Here is a 20,361-nt window from a genome sequence, read left to right on the forward strand (position 1 = left end):
TTTGTATGGGAAGGCTTATAAAGTTTATAGAGATTTAAAAATGAAGGTATCAATTAAATAGCCATAGCATTTTGGATAGAGATGAAGAAATTACGAACAATCCGAAATGTTGACCATACATATGACGGTTTAAAAAATGTGCCACTACCACTACGTTAATTATATTCCAGAGCATATGAAAATATGGACTCCTTATACTTCTACCCATGGGTCGTGATAGTCCAGGCGTTGGACTACTGACCGAAGGACCTGGGCTCGATTCCCAGGCTAGCCTCTCACTTGGTGAACACTACCACCACCTACCAAACCGCCTTTCGGATTGACACAACGTGTTCAATGGCTCATAGTGTTTTTTATAATTATGCATAAAGTAACAGAATTAAAGAAATGGACAGAAAATTGAATGGGGAATGCTCGAAGATAAGTTCTTAGAACCAGTAAGTTCCTTAGCGTAATGTTATGGATTTACTGCAAACTGCTAAACCTTCTACAATTCATATTGAAAGTAAATACTACCACTCTTGAAAATATTTCGGGCGCATATATATAAACCTCATTCTATCTGTGGGCTTAAAATAGGTTATCGCCAGTGGTTCAACATGGAGTTTGGATATGCCAAGAGACAATATTGGAAAGAGAGAGGAAAAACTTGAAATAAAATGTGTACTGTGTAAATATAGATTATTCGGGGAATGCCATAATTAAACATTGATTTAGATATTTCGAGCGGTTTAAATAAGTCTCTTTCATCGCTCTCACAATTTATTGGTACGGAGGGATTTACTTTGATACTTCAGGACAGGACCTACACTTCAGAGCCTAAGTAAAGTGCTTTTCGGGTCGTTATTTCCTTTTCTCCGTCATGATATTGAAAAGAAAGTACACTTTCTATGCGTTCCTTAAAAGTTTAATAGCTTATTACGTAACTCATAAAGGATATAATAAGAGTGAAATTCCTTTGAACTTGATACATGCCAGATACCATTTTGTTAAACTATCGCGTGGTCACACGAAATCCAAATTAATTTTGAACGCACTATAGAACTCATTGACCCCTGAACTTAGTCACTCAATGGACATATTTATAACCTAAAAATAAGATTTGAAAAATAAGACGTGCTTTGATCAACTTCTCGTTTTTGTAAGCGATCATGTCTCCCTCTGTTGAGTTGAAACTTAGGGCACCATCACCATTCTACGTAGTGGATGTACCAAAAAGCGAAGGTGACGGCAGGGCTAAAGGGCGAGGACGACCTTGAAGACGCGGGGGAGTGAGATTAACCCCCACCCCACTCCCGCTCTCCGCTCCACCCCCTTTCTCCCTCTGACTCCTTTCTACGCGGAGCGAAAAAGAATAGGAGTGACGTAATCTCACCCGTATCTTAACCTAGGACTACAACCATTTCCTTTTTATTAACCGCCGTACTTCTAGCCTTCTTTCCACCCACAAATTTACCAAATTCACTTTTACCACTTTCGACCATTTCCTTCGCGCATGACGCTTCTTTTATTTTCAATTTCTTATCTTCCATCCTTCTGAGCCACCAATTTGCTGAAACTTCTTCTTCACGGACGCTACCTCCCTCAGACAGTGCACGCTCCGCGGAGCAAAAAGCCGCGTCATTGAATACATTACGTCTTATGTTTCCCGGCCGAAAAACGACCTGCAAAAGCATAGCGGGAGTTGAGAATGAGCGCAAGCGATCCCCGCCGAGGGAGAGACGTCATATTTTACGCTATCAAACAGCGTCGTCGACGAAGTTTCCTCAAGGAGACCCTCTTGCTCTTATTGAAATAGTCACAGTTAAGCGGACTCGACGAGAAGTTAAAATAATTAATTGAGGGTCACTTTTTATCCAAGTTTCATTCGCCGTATTTATACGAGCAAAACTTTCATAAAACTTCTGCACTGCATAAAATCGCGCGTCGTGAAATGAGAAAATACTTTTAGAAATGTGCAAGGCATGTTTACGTTTCTTTATAAGAACAATTTTAGAAGCCATCCGAACTTGCCGATCACGATGTTCGCTCTCGAAATCGTCGCGCTGATAATTTTCTTGATTCATTTCATAAGCACATTGGACATTTATTTCATTGCATTCTGCGAGTATTTTCTTCTTAAGGGCGACTAGTTTGAATTCTTTCTGATATGCGGCTTCGCATTTCAAGGTATATTCTACAATTTTCGTCCAATTGTTTTTTATCGCCTTATTTACTTGAACCTCATAATATTCAGAAAGTCAAGAGAGGAAAAGTTTTGATACCGGGGTAGAGAGCTGAGAACCTGATAAATAAAGAAGCACCTTGTCATTCATAGAAGTCATTTCTTATTTATAAGGTTCAGATACATTATAACACCTTTGAATATTAATGTAAAATGGGACATTCATAATACCAATGAATTTCCTGGAATTTATGAGCGATTACTGGATTCTTAGATCCCTGCTATGTCGATGTCCAGTCGAATCAGCATTGGTCTTGATCTAGCTTAACTGAAATCATCCTACAGAATCAGTAAATACAAATAATCTACAAATTTTTGTGTTTGAGTGTGTGTGTATATATATATATATATATGTATATAAATACATATATATATATATGTATATAAATACATATATATATATATATATGTATATATATGTGTATATATATATATATATATATATATATATATATAAAGATCACTCACACGTTATTTCTTGATCATTTCGCCGGAATTCGGAAGATAGAGAAGTAATCTTCTTAAGTGATCACTTCTCCATCTTTCGATGAAGACGGAGCAGAATTCCGTCGAAATGATGAAGAAATAACGTGTGCGGGATCTTTTTTTGTGTTTCTATATTGTTTGTTGCTGTATAATTTATTATTCGGCACTTCCGTGTTACGTCGACGAAATCATATATATATATATATATATATATATATATATATATATATATATATATATATAAGTGCCGAATAATAAATTATACAGCACAATTAAACAGCCCCCTGACGCCATCTCTTGGCTAAAGAATCGGGGCGCTTGGCGACATATAAGACCCACGGATCTCAAGATAATTTACATATCCTCTATAGCTCAAGTGGTTAAGAGCATCCGCCCGGCAAGTGGAAAGATCTGGTGTTCGAGTCCCGGTTGAGGAAATATTTTTACTCTTGTAATCCGTTCGATTCCGCCTTCCCCACCTCTATTGTGTTCGTCCTTTATACGTGTTCCTATCCCTTTTCCTTATATATGTTTCTGTATATATGAGTATTTATTCGCCGTTTGACGGAATTTCGTGTTTGAATGTGTATTTGGCCAATGTGGCTCATCTCTTTCTTCTGGCTATGCGTGCCACGAAACGCACTGTTCTTTTCCTGTATGATGTTGTATGAATTCTAACCACTCTCCTTTCCTCTTGTGTATTGTCTATTTCTCCTTTGGTGGGTGAAACAGCCCCCTGACGCCATCTCTTGGCTAAAGAATCGGGGCGCTTGGCGACATATTAGACCCACGGATCTCAGGGTAAATTACGTTTCCTCGATAGCTCAAGTGGTTAAGAGCATCCGCCCGGCAAGTGGAAAGATCCGAGGGTTTGAGTCCCGGTCAAGGAAATATTTTTACTCATGTGATCCGTTCGATTCCGCCTTCCCCACCTCTATTGTGTTCGTCCTTTATGTGTGTTCCTATCCCTTTTCCTTATATCTGTTTCTGTATATATTAGTATATATATATATTTATTTTTTTTATTTTTTTTTTGTATTTAACATTTAAGGTAAGATTTGGGTGGACACAAGTATTACAACGATAAAATAGTACATTTCTTTGCACACACATGCTTGCATCAGACATTACACTAAAACTTTTTTCAAATTCACATATTTCTTCCTCTCTTTATTCCGCGCAAATCACCCATTTTATTCATACCTCTCTCTCACTTGCTTATCAATCGACCCTCTATCACAGTCTTCAATGTCCCAACGCCAATCAAAATCCTTCGTAGTCATCTTTTTCTGCCTCCTTTGGATTTCTCCCAAAAATTCTCCCTCTTCCCCAGCCATGCCCATCACTAATTAATGGGTTTTCTTTTCTCTCCATTTCAGCTTTTTCATCTTTCTGCACACCCACGTTTCAAAAACCTCCAATTCACGGCTATCATTTTGCTTCAACGACAATGTTTCCACGTCGTACAAAACCTCATACCATAGGAAAGTTTTAACAAGTCAATACTTTATACCCTTTTCCAACGTCCCTGTCCCTAATTCCTTCCTCGTTAAAACTTCTATTCTTAATGCAGGTCTTCCTCTTACACCTCTGTTACTTTGACCATTGTAATCCAAATTACTGCCAAGATAAGTAAACTGCTTTTCATGCTATATTTTAGGAAATCCCATGTGAGTATTGAACTTAGAATGGATTCCTATTAGATTGCATCAGAAACCTTTCCTACCATAGAGTTCTTGTTTTATTTACATTGAATCTCATCTCATACACATTGCACTGACTTTCCAATGCCCTCAGGAAAGCTTTCAACCCGTTGGCTGACTGGCAGGTAAAAATTTGACCATCTTCATGCCTAATTGATTTCATGAATTACCCACCGACTTCCGTTCCTTTCTCCAGTTCTTTCCGTATCTCAACTGTTTTCTCCGCATATAAGTTGAAATGCACGGGTGATAATGAACCCTCCTATCCTATCCCCTCTTCCTAACAGTGCCCATCTGCCACGCGTACCTTAGCAATCCAAGCATGTAAAGGTTGTGGATAAGCCTCCTGTCCCTAGTCTACTTGAATTTGTATGTATGTATAAATAAAAAACCTTTCAGGGCATTATATTTCCAATTATGTATTCCATTGCTAATTTTTTTTGGGTCATGGTTCAAATAAATTTACTTGAAACGATTCAAATGAAACTTTCCCACCAACATTGGCAGGCGTAGATATTTTAACGGGATCTTTGACAGAGAGATACTTTATAATAACCTTTAAAAACATCATAATATGGCTTCATAAGCTTTCAACTACCGTAAGGGAAAGCAAAGTAGATAAAGAAAGCATATATGGTTCTTCAGGTAAATAAACATGAGAGTTTAAGCAGATTACAACCCGATAGCAGGGAACCTCACGTTCCTCAAGTTAACACGTTAAGGAGTACTTTACAAAGTATACGTGAAAAGAGAGTCGAATTTAAGGTGTAGTTTCACAAATATTCAAAATGATTTGTCTCAAATTCATTGACAGTAAAACCGAAATAATCGAGGATATCGTTTAAGCTTCGAAATTTGATATCGTATGACCTCTGATCGGGGTTTGCCAAACGAAAAACCATTTCACACCCTTCCAGTATTTTGGGATCCCCTGGGATGTTTCACTCGGGTCTTACCTGTCAAGTTTTTCAAAAGAAATTCCAATTTTTATAAATCTCATCTTAGAGAAAAATGTGCCAAAAGAATGTAAACGTGCACCTCTCCAAATGATCTTACTTGACTAACCGATCAATTAACTACGAAACGGATTGATGAGACGTATAATAATAAAGAGGATGAAGAGGAAAGTCTCGTTAATGAAACCAATATAGGTGAAAAATGCTTCGCTCACCTAAGACCTGTTAAAAAGAAATGCAAGTCAAACACTCAGAGAGGGCATTATCCTCCAGAGTCTATTCTTGCGAAACCTCTTTCTCCCTCTTCCCTCCCCTTTTTATCTTTCGCCCCTAAAAAAATATTCTTTCTCCTAATTACGCTCATCTCCATCTCGGACTTCATCTCTCAAATGACAAGCTATTTTATATACCATTTTTCTACTCTTCTCAAATTTTTCCACAAAAGAAACCGCTCTAAAGACATTACTCCAAATTTCTTGCTTTGAAATCCCACTACCATCATGCTGACAACCTCGCACTCCCCCATACATCTGTCTTCCAACGGTAGTTACAGTACTTTTTTTTACGATTTGCCTACATATTGGGAATCCGTGGCACTGAGCAATAAATTTCCTCTGAGAGTGTTCATATGTACTGTTCGTTGGGTATCCCTTAGCCCTTTCATGCCTTTGATATTTAGAGGGCACGAGCTTGGTGAAGCGCTCTCAGATAATTAATTTTTTGCGCAATAAAATATTTATACGCGATGTCTATACATCATGCTTTATAAATCTAAAAGTTATTTTACGTAAAAAATTCGTGAGCGTCCTCGTTTGGTGTTCTGTCCGTGTCCATTCTCAACATACTATATATGATGCGCATTGCTAATGTTAAAGATTTTCTATTGCCACAGCATATTCAGGAACCAAGCCATCATTAAGTTTACATGCATGTATGAGTGTACTCAAACGGTGCGGAAGGCAATGAATACTGAAACTACAGGTTGCATCTATATAATACCCCGCAAGCCGTCGCAGAGGACGTGTGGCAGGGGGTGGTAGGTCACTAGCTATTCTACATATATTCCCTCTATTTCCTCATACACCTGGCAAACCACGATCCACCGAAAACCGCGTGAAAAGGTTACGACCGGACACCAATCATGCAGTATGCCTACATATATTAAGATTATTACATGGTTAGCAGCTATTTCTATGCCTACGCAAAGAGGACAAGAAAATACGTTAAAAGAGGGCAGGCACACATGAAATTCAGACACTTATTACCAGTTAATATTCTACGCATTTTGGACTGACAATTCATAAATGCAATACACTTTATAAGCATTCACCTATTCACCCCACCGGGCACACTTGGCGTGGGGCGTTAAGACCCCAGACTTGGAGAGTGTTTTGTGGAAATTAAATCTTGTGTGCCCGAATTTTAGACAGCGGGTACCTATTATTTTCTTAGGCGTTCCTCCTTTTATTGCTGTCACGAGCAGTGAGCGGGAAAAACGAAGACTTGAATCTATCAGTTCGACAATCTAGCTCTCTAATTTTGTAGCAATTGTCGGCCTTGCCTATGTAATTAGGGGGCCTACTTATACCTCCAATGTCGGATGCAAAACCACAAGCTTTATATCTTTGTGATAATTTTAATCTCTCCCTGAGCATATCTAAATGTTCCAACCCCAGATTCTGTATCAAGAATGTGACGCTTTTTGTCCTTTGGTACGAGTTTTTCGCGAACCTAGCGGCCTTTCTCTGTACCATATTCAATTCTGTAATAAACATTTTTTTAAAAGGATCCCAAAAGCTCGCCGCATACTCAAAGTGAGGCACTACTTAAGGTAAATAGCACGTTTTCTTCACTTTTTCGTCGCTACACCTTCAAACTATACGCTTCACGAATACCAACTTTTTTAGCGTGTTTATATATTTTCTACATGAAAGATCCGATGCAATGGTGACCCCCAACTATTTTACTTCATCCACGGCGCTCATCCGAACACCTTCGAGTGTGTAAGTTGGTAAAGTTTGGTTGTGTTCTCTATTGTTTAAGAAATGCATGACGGTACATTTTTTCGTATTTAATTCCAGCCCTCACTCTTCACCATTTTTTAATGTTGTTTCAGTCAGTTTGTAGTGATTCACGATCTGGGTTATTCGCTTATTTCCCTGTAGATTACAGTGGCTCTGCAAAGAGTCTTATGTCGCTTTTTATTTTGATGGTAATATTGTTAATGCATATGCATAAGAAATAGTAGTGGTCCTATAACGCTACCATGTGGTAAGCCCGATGTTACTTGCACATACGAGGGTCATCCGGAAAGTAGTACCCGTTCGTGCCGCATGAAGTGCTGACGACGCGAGTAGCCGCTGGACGAGGTCAGATAGCTTCAGTGGCTTGTCTGCCTTCTCTGAGCCAAGTTGCGTGACGCTAGCATTGCCTGTGTTGTTTCTGTGATTGTTTACAATGTTTAAAAAAATTGAGAACGCCGCCAGTTGTGAAGTGAGGGCAGTGATTAAATTCCTCAATGCAAGAAACGTTCGCCCATGTGATATTCATCGCCAATTAAAGGAGGTGTATGGAGACAATGTAATGGACGAGTCGTCTGTTCGGCGGTGGTGTCGCAACTTCAACATGGGGAGGGGGAACACACACGACGATGAGCGTTCGGAGAGACCGTCTGTCATTACAGACCAACTGGTGAGCTCAGTTGACGAATTCGTGAGGAACGATCGGCGCGTCACAATTGATGACATCTGTGAGCATTTTCCCAATGTTTCTCGAACAATTGTTCATGAAATTGTTAAACACCATCTGCATTATGCAAAAATTTGTGCAAGATGGGTCCCTCGCGTATCTCAATGAGCTGGCGGCGAAGGACTATGCAGCAGGAATACAGAAACTTGTCACACGTTATGACAAATGCCTTAATTTGCTTGGAGATTATGTTGAGAAGTAGTTTAAAGTAACCTCTTTCAAATAAAATTTTTTATGTTTGTTAATATTTACTTTTGTGTCTTTATTTCACGAACGGGTACTACTTTCCGGATGACCCTCGTAATTAGAACTAGAGCGATCTATCACTACCCTTTGTTTGCGGTTAGTAAGGAAGTCCCGAATCCATTTTATTACTTTGTCGTTTATTCCATACTAATGCAACTTTTTAATCAATTTAGCGTGGGGGTCTCTATCAAAGGCCTTTTTAAAATCCAAAGATATCGCATCTACTAATTTGTTTCTTTCCCCCGATTGTTGAAGGTCGTGTATAAAAAGTCTCAACTGGGTATCACATGATCTCCCCTTTCTGAACCCGTGTTGACTGTTGGATAATAGGTTGTGAGTGTCAAGGAATTTCATGACGTTACTAACAATGTGTTCCAAGACTTTACAGGAGAGGGAGTTTAACGATATTGGTCGATAATTACCGGGGTCTTGTTAATTTCCGCTTTTAAAAATAGTTGTGATGTTGGCTATTTTCCAGTCATGGGGAACGACACCTGAAATTGATTTTTGAAATATGTATTCACAACAAGACGCAATTTCGACCGTGAGCTCTTTCAGTTCCCTTGCGATAATATCTTCTAGTCCGAGTGATTTATTACATTTTATGTGTAAGAGTTGTTTCATGATTCCGTTTTGCGTAGTTCTAATGCCATCCATCTTTGTAATAGGTGTGACGTGGCCTTCTCTAGGTAACTCTCTGTCATTAGGGTACACGCTTTGAAAGAAATTATTTAAAACATTCGCTTTTTGGGTGCTGTCTGTATTGAATTATATTACCATTGCTGCTTTTGAGGGACACTATGGTTCGACGTTTTCCTTGCAATTCCCTAACGAGCGACCAGTATGCCTCAGGGTCATTCTACAAGTAATCGCACGGAATATTTCTTTTCAAATTTATGATGGCGCTTTTCATTACTTTCTTTGTTTATGTACGATGTGTTAAGTATTTTTTTCGGGAACTTTCATTAGTCGTTCCTTGGCGGTTTTTAAAGTTTTTTTCAAAGGGTATGGAGAGGGTTGTCCATTACAACCCGTACTTCTCAACGGATATGCAGGGTAAATATGTAGTTAAAAAGGCCTGGGGGAAACTGGAGATAGAAATGAAAGTCCGTGGTGAATTCATTAAAGCAATTAGGTTTACAGATGATCAAACTTCAGCCAGCCAGTCAACCAAGGTGGGCTAAGTATTGATGAAACCATACTGATGCTGTTTTAAAGAAAAAGTAAAGCTAAGTTAAATATTAAAATGGGATTTTCTAAAACAGTGCATGCAGAGCAGTTTACCTATCTTAGCAGTGATTTGGTCCAAGTTGGTCGAGGTAGCATATGTGTAAAAAGAAGAACTCTACTAGGCAAACAAGCTTTCAAAAGGAGTAGGGAATTGATGACAAGAACGTTGGGTAAGGATATTTATAAGGCTCTTTAAAACCTTGATATGGAACGAGACTTTGTACGGCGCGTGAAAACATTGTCAATGAAGCAAGATTATAAGTGTAAATTGGAGACTTTTGAAATGTACATGTAGATGTGGAGAAGGATGACAAAGACGAAGGAACGGAAAGAAAAACAAACTGGGAAGTGGTAGGCATAATAGGGTAAGAGGGAATATTATTGGGAGAAATCCAAAGGAGGCAGAAAAGCTGGATGCAGATAATTTTGATTGGCGATGGGATGTTGAAGATATTGATAGACGGGAAAAGTTAAGAATGTAACGATCTGCTAGGATTAAGATAGGCATGATGAACGGAATGGATGAAGCACGCATGCGGAATTAAAGAAAGGTTCATAGTAGTGTCGGGTGTAAGGTTGTTTCGTTAGAAAAGGGAAGGTAAGAAAATAACTGAAAGGTTAATTTACCAATAAGTATTACCTCTACTAATCTAATCAAATTAAATAAGGCTCATTTTCTGGGTTCTATCGTGAAATGGTAATTAATATTTTAGGCAAATTACTAATCAAACCTGTCTGATTTATAAAAAAACTACCTATGAAATAGGTCACAGGTATATAAAGGTCAAATGCTAGGAAAAAATGACACAAAATTGGTAAAATAAATCGTATACTAATCATTGTTATATTCTATTCTACCCATCAAGAAAATGTAGATAATTACGTGAAATATTGTGCTACTAATTGAATTTTATTCTGGTGACGCGATTTTAATCTCAATCACTTTGTTTTGGCCGTTACTACTCATTCTTTTCCATCACTAGCAAACTTCTGCAACTAGAGCATATGCAAAGAAGATGGAAAACTTTTTGTTCATCCTAGCTCGAAATTTAACTCCAATATCATATTTACTTACTTGCTGGTTAATGTGACTCTATTATTTCCTCCTTGTATGACATTCCAGAGGTGCAAAAACTCATCAACCATTAGAACCACCTGGAATAGGATACCTCCATTCCCGAGCGCCGATTCTGAGGTCTTTCATTTCTCTCTTGTCCACCGAATCTTTCTCTCTCCTCCTCGCATTCCACCCTCCGTTTCCACCCGTTTATGTTTCCAGTGTTCCCTCCTTCGCCGGGGAAATATTCTCATTATTTTTGAATCACACTTGGCAATTTTGAGCGCGGAGGTAATACCAGAGGACGCAGGTGCTCAGTCGCGGAGACTAGGTGGCGAGAGGGGGGGGGCAGAGCTCGGTTCTGTTATGCGGCGCGAGGCGAGATTGCGTGCCTCCTCCTTCCTTGAGATGACCTTGATTCAGGCACTCCTCTTCGTAGATGACCTCCGCACCCACCCTCCCCCTCGTCCACCTTTGCCCCGCCCCACCCCACAACATCCCCCTCCAGCACCCGCGCCCGTCTCTCTCCTGACACCAACTTTCTCCATCGCCTTCCAGCTCTCTCGCCCCGCGGGAAACCGCGCTCCCCTCTCCGACGGCCCTTACCCCGCACTACTGGTCTCATGCGGCCATTACCACCACCTGTCCCTTCAAGCTGACTTCCGATCTCTCCTCCGGTCCCCTCTCTCGCCAGCAGCCGCCGCCACCGTTCTCCCGGAGGTGAAGAGTCTCTCTGTTCCAGTGGGCTCGCGAACCGTCGTAATCGGCTCGCATGCCGTCCCACGACCTTCGTTTGAATTCCCATTGAGCCCCCGAAATACTCCGCGAGAGCGTGTGGCAGGGATTGCTTGGGGCACCACCCACGAAAATTTATGTGGAAGTTGTCTGTAAACGGGGTTAGTGCATTTATTTGAGAGGGTAATCCCCATCTATTTGCTATGCTCGCGAAATGTGCAAGGGACAGACGAAACTTTGATTTGCCAGTCAGAAAATATATCGCCATTAGATTTTACGAGTCTGTTCTAACGTTTCAGTGCGGGGCTTGAATGCCTTGTTGTCCCAAAGCGGAGCAATACATACTAAACATACCTTCATGCACACTCTGACCTTGCGATTGAAGAGGAAAATTAATAGCAGTGGTTTCAAGGCACCAGTGTTGGCCGACTCCGGAAGTTCATCCACTGAGAACTTCTTGAGCATAATAAGTGGAGGGGTTAATTTGCATTATAATGAATGAGTAAATCCGGGGAAAACCTTCATTGCGAATATTTTTACATTTATGAAAGGAGTTCACAAATCGGATGACGTAAAATATAAAACACTATAGTCTCTTTTGATAACTTAATAAGTGAGACACATTTTCTGGAATTCAGTTAAATGTTTATTTAAACTTTTTCTGACATGGGATGCCATAATTATAACCACACGTGAGCACATGATGTGAGGACACCAAGAGAAAAGTGGTCAAAAACATTTCCAATTTTATATTTTAAAGCTATTTCATACTAGTATGTTCCATTACTTTCAAACAAAATTCAATATAACTTTCCCTAATTAATTGATAGGAGGTAAAACGAAGGTTTTACATGACTTAGGAATTAAAATACAGCAAATTTGTAAAGTAAAAATGAAAAAGCTATAATTTTAAAAAAATGTAATTTAACACTTAAGGCATATGAACTATCCGAAAGTAACAAACCTCATTCAATCCATTGGCGCACATTACAGCATTGGTGGTTACATCAAATGTTGAAATTATATTTAGTCCACTGCCAGAAGTTAGAGTACATGGATGGTCTGAAAAGTTTCCGACCTCAAAAATTTCTTGTATCTTTGTTAGGTCGGAACTTTTCAGACCACCCATAGTAACAGATGCTTCTGAAATGACTGAACATTAAATTACTAATGTGATATATTCGAGCTTCTAAGTTCACCTTGTTATAAAAAATATTTAACCGTCCTATTTTAAAATTAAATCAGTAAAATAAAAATCTCTAATGCTGTTTAAATAAGGTTCGCAAAACCTGTCAAATAAATTGAAATCACTTATTTCTCTTATATGGCGCCCCATTTTTATCATATATGAATAATCGCGTTTAATTTGAAAAACCTGAAATTTTAATAATAATTATACCCAATGATAACCGTTGACACTAATAGTGAATGGCATAATACCAGTCCAACAGAACTAATCGGTAAAGTGAAATGATCCCTTTTAAGAGGCATTTAAAACTGATCACTGAAAGTGTACTGGAAAATTAGCGTAAAACTGGATTCAATTCAAATTGTAGAGCCCATAGATGTAGTTATTGAGGAAAAAATAAGTGCACGATTTAGAATTATAAGAACGTAAAAGAGTGAAAATTTGAGCACTGCAAAAGAGCACATTATATAAAGAAATATTTTTGAGGTACGTGACTGAAAATGGAATGTAATTTAAGTAAAGTCGTGGAAGGTAAAGAGATCAAAAGTGGAGGATAACTCGCTGAAGGAGAAGAAGGAGAAAGATAAAGTAAATAAACTAGATAGGCTAGCGATAGGAGAGGATGGCGAAGACAGTTAATAAAAACGCCTTGCCGCTCACTTGAGGAAATCAGATATCAAATTGTAATAATTATAATTAACCCTATGTAATACATTCTATGATTTGGCTATATTAATCCAACATCATAACTACGGAAGCATTCTTAATAGAGGGTCCTCATATTATAAAGATAGCAGTATTTCAGTCAGCAGAGACCAAAAGCTTTGGCTCTTGATAATCACTGAGCTGCAACCTTAAAGTTTGATAATGACAAACATATTCAGCCTATTATTATATTATATAATAGAACTAGAAATTCAGCAGCATTAATATATACAATTTTTCGAATTTTTTGTTTCATCTAGTATATAGTGAAAGCATAAAGCATGCAAATTATTGCGGATTCTAGAATGAATCCTTTCAAGGCGTTCATCATATTTCAACATTGGTCCCCAGTAATGGCATATTATATAATCAAGGTATTACAAGCACGTTTGATCCGTTTTAGCACATTAGTTTTTTTATAAATTTAACCATTTCTTTCATTTTTCGAACAAAACTGAGGAATACCTTCTTTTGCGGTTTTTGCGAGATTTTGGACATAATCCTACAAAAAAATATTTCCTCTCAGCCCGATGTTTCTGAGATCCGGCACGAGTTGACCGGGTCACATATATTTTTTCTATGGACTTCAACAATAGGCGATTCACCACGAGCGCGTCCCGCCGGCAACTAGCGGAATGATTGAGACTTGAATTTATACTCTTTTGTTCCCATATCAGGCAATATTTCACCTCTCCAATGGGATGCGGCGCTGCCTAGGTGAGATGAAAGCGTTTTCAGCTACTATATAAAGAGTGACCGTGACTTAAAACGGGCAGCGTGCATTACCCTCCCATTATGAGCATTTCCCATTTTCTCTTCTCTTTCGACTCGGCAACCTCTATACCCATTATCCCACCTACCTACAATCCCCAAGCATCATCCCCTGGGATTCCATTTACGGCTCCATTACGCTGATGAACTCCCCACCGCGGACAAGAGGGGTATTCTCACGGTGACCGCAATGCACCATAACCCTTATTATCCGCTAAATTCCTCCATTCCACCCAATCCTTAACTCTGGCCACGTAACCCAGCCTCGGTTCATTTATCCTCGCCTACCCTCCCCCTCATCCTCGACACCATGCCTCCTCCCCACACCCTCTCCCGCAATACTTTTCCTTTCTTTCCACCGGCGAATCGCCCACCGTGTGCCGACTCGCCCACCCTCCCACGCTTCCATTCTTCGCCCGTCAATTCTCACCTGCGCGCCTACGATTCCACCCCCGCAGTGCAAATCGCTTCAGTGGAATTCGCCCTTGAGAGAGGGAGGGCATCGGGGGACGATGCAGGTCCTTCCCCCCTCCACACTCCCCTCCAACCGACGTCCTTCCTCCCTGTTTCCCATTTCACGCGGCCGCCGGTCACATAAAGGCGATATGTCCCGCGGGCCCCACGCCGGATTATGGAACACAACAGATGCTGGATCAAGGGGAGTGTAAGTCGCCACACGGTGCCCTCTTCAAAACGCCTCCCCTCGCCGAAAAACGCACGCTCCGTCACGTCCTGCCTCAGGGGCGTGGCGAACGAAGTGCCCTACGCTGAGCGTGTGAGTTCAATTGTGCTACGCACGCATTACACTTATACGCGACACCCCGCTAACACCATTTCACTCGCGCCGAGAAGAATTTCACGGGCGGTTGAGTTCACTCGCCCTTACGACAGCATTCACTCCCGAGTTCAACACAAGGTGTCTACCGGACTAATAGTGTGATATCCCGTATTATCTATGGTCGTCATTTATTTATATCACTATCACATAGAGGTAGATTCCAGTTTGAAGATGCACTGATGACTGAGGATTTAAACATGCAAATGAAAGATGAGGGGCCCAAGGAGAAACGCAACGTCCTCGGCCAGATACGAAGCCGCGACTTTTGGATGCTCGTGAGTAAAATGGCCAAATATACACTATTTCGGGATGCAGCACCACACTTACTGAGTTAATTTTATAAAATATCAATTTCTTAAAGTTTGAAATGGCGTTCAAAAATGCACATTTTTTCCCCCGTTTCGGACATTAAATTCTTTTCTCAGTGTTCTGCACTAAATTAATAAACAATATAACATTCAACGAGAGTAGAGTGGTAAGATGTGCATCAATATGTGATAGTGACAAGATAAGAAGCTGAAGGCTAACATTATTATGCATTCGGAAACTGCTGGAAAATGCCGCTATTTGGAAGCAAAGTGGGCTCCTCACTTCGAATTGTGTTGTCGTGACGATTACCCTTCAGTAAGCTGAAGAGGGCTACTTTGTGGCCGAAATACGCGTATTCGTATTCACCTTTCTTATCCCTTTCCTTTTTACCTTTTACCGCTTCTTGACTTGTGGCGTTAGCCAACTAATTTAATTTGTACTTTGTTTAGAAAGGTAAACTGTTTACGGCTATTGGAGTTTTACATTCATTCAATATATCGCTATGGTTAAGAAAATTTCCATGAATTAAATTTCGACGATAGTGCACCTGAAATATTACCAAAGGGCTACCAGAAGAAAATGTCATTGTCTATAATTAAACAGAGAATTGTTCGATCAAAATCTGAGAAATCTCCCTTAACCTACCTCATGAGCGTGAAATGAGAACATAAATAAAAAGCTATGGAAATAAAGGGAAAAATATCAGATTTTTGAATTATGTTCAGGAATTCTGATAGGAGAAAGCATTTGTGCTCGGCGGTCTGTCTTATTTTGTCTTATTCTGACTTACCAGTGAAGAACTTGAACTATTCCCTAATTTTCAGGAAAATAACAAAGTACAGGTTTTTTGGGAGCAGTAAAATGTCACTAACTTCATTTACAACATTTCAAATCTAACCTGTTTTCGTTCACTCTCCAAATACTTTCATTCCAACTATAATAGAATTGTCTGACGCCTAGGGCTCTTTGCAGGACGACTCTCGTATTCTTCAGGTTATCTCAATATATGACTGATAAGTGTTATTTAGATGTATGTTCTTCCAGATTCTTGATTCCATATGTATATTCTTACAATTCAAACTAAAGTGATTAATTCAATGGATGGCTGAGGTACTGGCTTTCTATCTCGAGGTCCCTAGTTCCATTTCCAGGGATGGAAATTTTTTCAGTGGTATTTTGATCCCTATTAGTGCTACTATGTTGAGAAAATTTCATCAGGAAAACGCCGTCCATCGAATGGGATGTTGAAACATGGATCACTTGGCGCCTATAGTTAAGAGTGTGTTAATACCGACGCCGGGTTTCTCTCCAGTCTTCCTCCATTTCCTAAACATCTTACCAAACTACCCACATTTCTGTAATGGCGCAAATGACTTCAGCTCTCGGTCGGCTCCCCATATAACAACTATTACTACCAGTGATTAATTCTGGGTAACATCTAGTTATACCATTCGAACACAAATATTTCGAATCATCTCCTTGATAATTAATGCATTAAATATTTAGAAAAATATTATTCATCAAAAGCTGATCAAAAAATAGAAGAAATTTTATATCTAATCCGAACCGGTTAGTCCAGTTGGTAACGCCTCTCGCCAGCTAACCCTTTAGGTTGTTTGTACGAATCTCTTAATGCTAATGGATACCAAGTCATCACTGGTCCCCTTTTTAGTTGTTTGAGTTTGCAGTGCGGAATAATCTCACCCATCGGAGCTCAATTACTGCTGATGCGAACACCAATCAGACTTCAAGAAATGCGACGAGCGTGCATTTAAAAACCTTGATCGCTGGTTATGTTGAACAGAAGAGGATATCGGAGGACGCACTCATTCGTAGATTTGAAAAAAGCTTTCGATTGGCTGGACGCAGTCAGTGGCGACAGTTTATTTTTTAAGAAATATAGGAGCAAATCATTAAAAAGAGAAATTACCTACAGCCAGAGCAGATGTCGCGACTAAGTACGAACACTGAAATGTAGAAAGAGCGTCATCATTTCTACGGTCTTCTTTCTGAATACCCTGTTTTAAATCACCCCATATATAACTCCAATAAAACATTAGCTATTTCCCAGAACTCATATGCCTTAGGAGTAAATTTTAAAAGAACCACCAAATCTGCTGCGGTCCTTTTACATTTTATGGTCCACATCAACACATTCCAATTTCAAATCTAATTCCTTTGGAACTAATTTAAACTAAACTCTGAATCTGAATTTGGCGGACCGGGCAAGATAACATTGATGATAGAAAAAATGTATATGCGCAATTAATATCATTTTTAAATGTAAATCAGGATTGCCACACGAAGGGTGTGACCCTGAGGGACCTAATTTTATATACTTCTCTGGGTCACTGTTCTACTTGCTGAATCTCCAGGAGAAAAAAATGAGTTTCCCTCCCTTTGTTAAAGTCGATAAAATGGTTTCTCTTTAAATACTTCATTAAATCAAATGGAATAAACTATCAATTAACGCCTTGCGGTAGTAGTAGTAACTTTGTTGCAAAGTAGCCATGCTCCTTTTGGGATACATTGGTTAAAAATTGGGACTGAGTCAGTTAATAAAAAGTATAAAAAGTAAGTTAAGAAACGAGGAGTAAAACAGGTTCATGGAAAATAGTGCCATCGTATTGAAAACGCGGGTTGAAGACGTTTGACCCGATACATGGCTTACTGAACTTCAATTGCTACTCTGTAGAAACCCATATTCTTCAGAAAAATCGGCATTAGCCAAAAATCAAACATGAGCCTTTGTGATTGAATATCAACGTATTCTGTCCTGTTATGAATTCCTATTCTTGTCATAATAAAGACTAGAAATCCTCTTTTGTGTTCGCGAAGATACAGTTATTACCTCAGTTTAATTTTCTTCATTACCCTATTCATACTTCAGGCAGAAGTTAGTGTTGTTCATTGTAGATCTATTTCAGGGTAAAAAATAAGGTAATTTGAATTTTGTTCACCTGAAAGCATCATGATTGCTCTTAATGCGTACCTCTACTTGTTCGAGGAAATGATAAAGCTTTAAATGAAAGCAGATTCGACGAAATATTCCGTATGATTAGTTCGACTTTGAAGCAAGAAAGCAAAACCGGAGAGCGCACAAAAGAATTCGGCAATGCCATGTATCCTGCTGATTTTTACGGCGACCTTCCAAATTATTCGGTTGAGGCCTCCTCCTCTAAGCGGTCGAGATTCCCTAACGGCAGCGCTCAATTACGCTTCGGTCACCGTGAAATTCCCGCGACTAATCCTCAAAACACTGACGTACCTCAGGTTTTTCTTTGATGACATCACCATTGCAGAGCAAATTTCTTCTATACAACAGCATCACCAGCCTTAAATTAAAGTCAATTTTTCTTGTCCTATTTCCCTATTTACGCATGCCGCAATATTCTTCCGATAACACGAGAAAACTACATTATTTAAAATTGAATACCTTTCACTCCATGCCAACGGTAAGAAATCGACTAAATTAGCCCTATTTTTTATTTGCATTGCCAGTTCTAACAATGAAGAAACGTTTTTTTTAATTTGCTCTCTAATTTGCTAAACTTCCACTGTGGAAAAATCAATGACTGAGACTTGGTGATGCGAACGGTTTGGTTACTTGATATGTTCAGCAAGACTATGGGGATTACTTTTTGCTATAAACCTTTAGATGTAGGAATTTACAAAAATGAAGAGGTAGATATCGCTGCGAAGCGATTGGCAAGTAGCGGGATAGCTTGAAACGCTGCCGTCAATCAAGCTTTGGTTTGATGTGAACGATTGTGAAGAGAGATGAGTCTTCTGTTCGTGATCCATTTTAGATACCACTTAAAGAGTTTCAAATCTTGAATAAGTATCCGGACCTTAGCCACGAAAAGCAAGTTTTAGAACACCAAAACTTATCTGACATATCTTAAAGGAATGACAATCCATTTTTAGTGACGAAAGTCTACTAAGATGCGAATCTTTTACAGAAAATGTTATATTTAATGAGGGAACACCTTCATCTAGTATTGTGGTATGATTTATGTCAATTGTAAATAAATGTTGATCTTAATTAAATTACCGTAAAAACTAAAAAGCAGATGAAACGATTAACAAAGTAACTCAAGATTTTCATAAAATTGTTCTTCAAGTCACATAATCGAAAACGAGGATTCTGGTCAAAATGAATAACAATCTTCGCCGCAGCTCTAAGACAAGCGCCTTTATGCCGGAGGGTAGGTACCATTAAAGGAGACTAATTTCAAAGCCACACTACCTATTTAAACTCATTTTTTTTAGAATTCTTGCAGACGTAATATTATAGACTCAACTCACCTTTGGAGATGATGGTGAGGTATCGTGTCTGGCCGAATTTTCAAAATGCCGGAAATAAGCTCGTCCACCATGCTCCATTAGACCGTTAATGGTACGGGAATCTCTTTTGCTCTCGCCTCCATGACATTTTCTTGGCCAACTGGCAGACACTGACCGTTCACGGGGCACTTACACAGCATTCCTTTCTTCGCCTATTCGTAGCCACCACCAATCGCCTTGCTAAGCTCGTCTTTCTATTCAGTCGATAACTCCCAAGGAGTTCGTGCGCATACCTTCTTCTAGTCCCTTTCCACCAGAGTGCCGGCAACCATTTTGATTTACCTAGTGAATTCCAAGCATTGAAATGCTTGCGAGCTTTCGAAATGCTGCGAGGCGATGTATAGGATCAATTTGAAGTCCACAAACCTCGTTTAAAACGTAGAAGACACAGTGCACACCCTCTTAACGAAATCTTCGCATTCTGTGGGTCCTAAATACTACACTTTTAATTTAAGAGAAGTAAATTGGCTTAATTAGAAGTCAACGAGTAACTAAACACTTAAGATTCGATTCCTTTCGTGACATTATTTAAAAGTTGTTTTTCCACATTACCAGTATTGGATTGTGTACACTTTCAGCCCACTATCTCGTTCGTCTGAACATATTTTGAACTCTACAGTGCCTTTTTAGGGTATAATGAGTAGAAGATAGGATGGTGCGGATCTAATATTTCTAAATCACTTTACTCTTAACTTGCCTTGGGTTAAGTCCCGACATAAAAATCTGTTTTTTCACAGCCAATGAGTAGACTTCTACAAATTTTTCACTCGGGTTTCCCACCGTCAAAAACATTCAGTTCTCCATGGAGTTCCGGTAA

Source organism: Hetaerina americana, unplaced genomic scaffold (assembly GCF_022747635.1).
Source record: "Hetaerina americana unplaced genomic scaffold, ioHetAmer1.1.p SCAF_4, whole genome shotgun sequence".
Classification (NCBI taxonomy): domain Eukaryota; kingdom Metazoa; phylum Arthropoda; class Insecta; order Odonata; family Calopterygidae; genus Hetaerina; species Hetaerina americana.